Source organism: Heptranchias perlo, chromosome 32, assembly GCF_035084215.1.
Source record: "Heptranchias perlo isolate sHepPer1 chromosome 32, sHepPer1.hap1, whole genome shotgun sequence".
In the NCBI taxonomy this organism is placed as follows: Eukaryota; Metazoa; Chordata; class Chondrichthyes; order Hexanchiformes; family Hexanchidae; genus Heptranchias; species Heptranchias perlo.
The window spans coordinates 32,792,846-32,798,845 of record NC_090356.1 but is presented as its reverse complement, the minus strand read 5'-3'; positions in this window follow the sequence as shown (position 1 = coordinate 32,798,845).

The following is a 6,000-nucleotide window of genomic DNA, read 5'->3' as shown; positions in this document are numbered from 1 at the left end:
CACCGACAGGTAGGAGGATGGTGCATGGGCCAGCCAGGAGCAGCTCGGCATGAAAGAGGCTGCAGATGTCCACGACTACATGTCGAGTGACTCTGAGCCTCCGTGTGCACTGCTGCTCAGAGAGGTCCAGGAGGCTGAGCCTCGGTCTGTGGACCCTGTGGCGAGGGTAGTGCCCTCTGCGACGCATCTCTCTCTGCGGTAGCCCTCCCTCCTGCTGTACAGGTTGATGTGTCACAGCACTCTGTTGTGGAGCTCCACGTGTCAGAGGTGGATGGCGTGGATGGTGAGGCTGGTGATGCTGTTCGCCCTCCGAGGAGGTCATGACTGCAGCTACGGCGGCCCCCATCCGCAAGATGTACATCTGAGGGGGTCCGCAAGGTAGGTACATGTCTCCGGATCCCGGGGTAAGTTTGCAAGTTGGTGACTTTGACCGTCAGGAGGAGGGTGGTGGAGGACAAACTTTGTCCTAAGTGACAGAGTGGCCTCCTGCAATGAGTGAGGGTCTCCCCCCACCACCTGTCAAATGGACCTTTGCAGCTCCCACAGGCTGACAGCTGCAACACGTCCATTCCAGCTGGGAGTGTTTCCCCCAGTACGGGAAACAGTCCCATGTTGCTCAAAAATCACACACAGTCCCTTAATCAGGTCAGTTAATGACCTGAAATAGCAAAGTAAATAGCGTCAAGTGGCATGCCGCTGGCTTTAATTGCCTGCGGGATTCCCACCAGCGGGGGCTGCGCGCGCACGCCCGTGCATCAGCGGGGAACCCGGAAGTGGGCGGGATCGAGCTGGTCCCGCTCCTCCATTTCGCAATTTTCGAGGCCCCCCCGCCGAGAACGCACCCGAGAGCGGGTGCTAAAATCGGGCCCCTGGTGTCAGAAGATTCACTTATGAAGGCAGGCTGGAGGAACTGAGGCTCCTTGGCTTTGATTGGAGGCAACTGGAAGAGAACTTGTAGAGGAATGTAAGATATTAAATTAAAGTATAAATCTAAAGCACTACTTCAAGGTAAACCAGGACCGTAGATGTGGGTGGGGCTGAGGGGTGAGGGGTGGAGGTTGCTGGGGGGGAGGGTACAGGCTAAAATAGGTGAAAGATCAACTGACCTGATATCAGGAGGAATTTCTTCACACAAAAAAAAGAACTTACATTTATATAGCGACGTCCATGGCCTCAGGATGTCCCAAAGCACTTTACAGCCAATGAAGTGTAGCCATTGTCGTAATGTAGGGAAAGGCAAAGCAAGAACAACACTCAGATTGGTCTGCAGGGCGGGGTAGTGGAGATAAAAACTTGGGACTCATTCGTGATCCGATTAGATGACACATGGAGGGGGAGGGGCTTTCAATTTTTTCCTTACATGGAGGAGCTAAGAGGGGTGAATGGGCTCGATCGACAGTACCTATGGATTGTGATCTGTAAAGAGTAAAGAGGATAACATTCCGGGTGTAGTCTCTCCATCAGAACCCAAATGGTTATCCATCTTCTCTGTCTTCACTGACAGATCTGTTGTAAATTTCTAGCATTTTCTGTTTTTATCACAGATTTCCAGTTGTGTTTTTTTATTTGTCTCTTTACAGGAAAGTGAAATTGAAGCATAAAATTGGGTTTGACTTGAAATTGCAGGTCTCTGTGCCTCTGTAACTGACTGCAACACCCAAATCCACACTGGCAATTTTAGAAAGAATCTTAAGTGCAGATACATTGATTGCAACCATAAACCTTGAGTAAAATTCTCCAATTCAAATCACCTGAGGCCAATAGAACAGAAGACAACACACCTGAGTGATATAACAGTTTGATCGCACAATGTGACCTAACAGCTGGTTTGACACTCACTGCTCTGACTGGCTGTAATTGTCGGTGGGTAAGGCCAGCATTTATTGCCCGTCCTCACTTGCTCAGCTTTGATACAGCTGCATAACTTGCTAGGCCATTTCAGAGGGTGGCTAAGAGTCATTGGTGTGGCAATTGTGGATTGTTAATTAGAATCATAGAATCATAGAAAGGTTACAGAACGGAAGGAGGCCATTCAGCCCATCGAGTCCGCGCCGTCTCTATGCAAGAGCAATTCAGCTAGTCCCACTCCCCAGCCCTATCCCCGCAGCCCTGCAAATTTTTTCCTTTCAATTTCCTATCGAGTTCCCTTTTGAAGGCCATGATTGAATCTGCCTCCACCACCCCCTCTGGCAGTGCATTCCAGATCCTAACCACTCGCTGTGTAAAAAAAGGTTTTCCTCATGTCACCTTTGGTTCTTTTGCCAATCACCTTAAATCTATGTCCTCTGGTTCTTGACTGTCCCATCAATGGGAACAGTTTCTCTCTATTTACCCTGCCTAGAGCCTTCATGATTTTAAATACCTCCATCAAATGTTCTCGCAACCGTCTCTGTTCCAAGGAGAACAACCCCGGTTTCTCCAGTCTATCCATGCAACTAAAATCCCTCATCCCTGGAATCATTCTAGTAAATCTCATCTGCACCCTCTCTAAGGCCTTCACATCTTTCCTAAAATGCGATGCCCAGAACTGGACACAATACTCCAGTTGTGGCCGAACCAGTGTTTTATAAAGGTTCATCATGACTTCCATACTTTTGTACTCTATGCCTCTATTTATAAAGCCCAGGATTCTATGTGCTTTTTTAACCACTTTCTCAACCTGCCCTGCCGCCTTCAACGATTTGTGCACATATACCCCCAGATCTCTATGTTTCTGTACCCCTTTTAGAGTTGTGCCCTCTAGTTTATATTGCATCTCCTGGTTCAATTGTGTCATCAAATGTATCACTTTGCATTTTTCTGCATTAAATTTCATCAGCCACATGTCTGCCCATGCCACCAGCCTGTCTATATCCTCTCGAAGTCTATCACTATCCTCCTCATTGTTTACAACCCTTCCAAGTTTTGTGTCATCTGCAAATTTTGAAATTGTGCCCTGTACACCCAAGTCCAAGTCATTAATATATATCAAGAAAAGCAGTGGTCCCAGCACTGACCCCTGGGGAACACCACTGTACACCTCTCTCCAGTCCAAAAAACAACCGTTCACCATTACTCTCTACTTTCTGTCCCTTAGCCAATTCTGTATCCATGTTGCTACTGCCCCCTTTATTCCATGGGCCGCAATCTTGATGATAAATTTTCCATGTGGCACTTTATCAAATGCCTTTTGAAAATCCATATACACCACATCAACTGCATTGCCCTCATCTACGCTCACTGTTACCTCATCAAAAAACTCTATCAGGTTAGTTAATCATGACTCACCTTTAACAACTCCATGCTGGCTTTCCCGAATCAATCCACACTTGTCCAAGTGACTGTTAATTCTGTCCCGGATTATCGTTTCTAAACGTTTCCCCACCACTGAGGTTAAACTGACTGGCCTGTAGTTGCTGGGTTTATCCTTACATCCTTTTTTAGAACAAGGGTATAACATTTGCAATTCTCCAGTCCTCTGGCACCACCCCTGTGTCTATGGATGTTTGGAAGATTATGGCCAGTACCTCTGCAATTTCCACCCTTACTTCCCCCAGCAACCTAGGATGCATCTCATCCGGACCAGGTGACTTATCTACTTTAAGTACAGCTAGCATTTCAAGTACCTCCTCTTTATTAATTTTTAGCCCATCCAGTATCTCAACTTCCTTTACTGAGACTCTGACAACATCGTCTTCCTTGGTAAAGACAGATGCAAAGTACTCATTTAGTACCTCGGCCATGCCCTCTGCCTCCATGAGTAGATCTCGTTTATGGACCCTATTCGGCCCCACCCCTTGTCTTACTACCCGTTTACTGTTTACATGCCTGTGGAAGACTTTTAGATTCCCTTTTATGTTGGCCATCAGTCTATTTTCATACTCTCTCTTTGCCCCTCTTATTTCCTTTTTCACTTCCCCTCTGAACTTTCTATATTCTGCCTGGTTCTCACTTGTGTTATCAACCTGACATCTGTCATATGCCCCTTTTTTCCGTTTCATCTTACTCACTATCTCTTTTGTCATTCAGGGAGCTCTGGCTTTAGTTGCCCTCCCTTTCTGCCTTGTGGGAATGTGCCCAGACTGTACCTGAACCATCTCCTCTTTAAAGACCGTCCATTGCTCAATTACAGTTTTGCCTGCCAATCTTTGATTCCAATTTACCTGGGCCAGATCTGTTCTCATCCCATTGAAATTGGCTCTCTTCCAATTGAGTATTTTTACTTTAGAGTGGTCTGTGTCCTTTTCCATAGCTATTCTAAACCTTATGATACTATGATCGCTGCTCCCTAAATGCTCCCCCACTGACACTTGCTCCACTTGGCCCGCCTCATTCCCTAGAATCAAGTCCAGCAATGCCTCCTTCCTCATTGGGCCGGAAACGTACTGGTCGAGAAAGTTATCCTGAACACATTTCAAAAATTCCTCCCCCTCTTTGTCCCTTATATTATTATTGTTATCCCAGTCTATGTTAGGATAGTTGAAGTCCCCAGTTATCACTACTCTCTAGCTTTTGCACCTCTCTGTAATTTCCCTGCAAATTTGCTCCTCTATATCCTTCCCACCAGTTGGTGGCCTCTAGAATACACCCAGTAGTGTAATGGCACCTCTTTTATTTCTTAATTCTAACCAAATAGATTCTGTCCTTGACCCCTCCAGGACATCCTCTCTCTCTCCAACTCTGCAATATTCTCCTTAATACTACCACCCCCCCCCTAAACACCTTGCATCCAGGAATATTTAGTACCCAAACCTGCCCTTTTTTGAGCCTGGTCTCCGTTATCGCCACAACATCATATTCCCATGTGGCTATTTGTGCCTGCAGCTCACCAACCTTATTTACTACGCTAGAAAGAGTGCAGAAAAGATTTACTAGGATGCTACCGGGACTTGATGGTTTGACTTACAGGGAGAGGTTAGACAGACTGGGACTTTATTCCCTGGAGAGTAGGAGGTTAAGGGGTGATCTTATAGAAGTCTATAAAATAATGAGGGGCATAGATAAGGTCGATAGTCAAAATCTTTTCCCAAAGGTAGGGGAGTCTATAACGAGGGGGCACAGATTTAAGGTGAGAGGGGAGAGATACAAAAGGATCCAGAGGGGCAATTTTTTCACTCAAAGGGTGGTGAGTGTCTGGAACGAGCTGCCAGAGGCAGTAGTAGAGGCGGGTACAATTTTGTCTTTTAAAAAGCATTTGGACAGTTACATGGGGAAGATGGGTATCGAGGGATATGGGCCAAGTGCAGGCAATTGGGACTAGCTTAGTGGTATAAACTGGGCGACATGGACATGTTGGGCCGAAGGGCCTGTTTCCATGTTGTAACTTCTATGATTCTATGATTCTATGATACACACATGCACTGCAAACCAGTCTTAGACTTTCTTATTACAGCGTAAAACAGTCATTGGCGAGGAGGAATATCATTCCTGTGAATAATTCTAGAATCACAGATATTACTGTACAAAAGGTGACCTTTCAGCTCACTGCACCTGTACCTGTGCTAGTTCTTCTTATTTCTCCTTCTCAAAGCTTATCAAGCACTTTGGCATCTTCAAAATAGAACTGGGCCTGTTTGGATTTCCTGGGCTAAAGCTTTTCCGTTCCATTACTTTCTGGCCTCAATTTCAGAAGTTGGCTTGCTGTAGAGAGGAGTGTCTTAGTTCCTCCACCAAATAATCTTTGAGACGGTGAGTTGTCCAGTATCTTAACTGGTATATTGTACTAGTCAGGATCACGGTGGGCTCATGCTTTTCCTTCGAGCACCTTGGCAATGTTGACAGTGTTTCCTACCTCACCATTTAATATTGGATATCTTGATGAGCTGGTGACATGGTTGAACTCACACTGTTCTGCAAACAGTTGGAAATCCCTTGAGTTAAATGGTAATTGAGGTGTACAAAAGGAGCTCTCACCTTACCTGTGAGTTCTTTCCATTTTTTATCGGACAGTCTGTTTCAAAGAATAATCAGAGCATGGGAAATAGTTTCTTCTATCTATTTCAACCAGGTCACACTCCATTT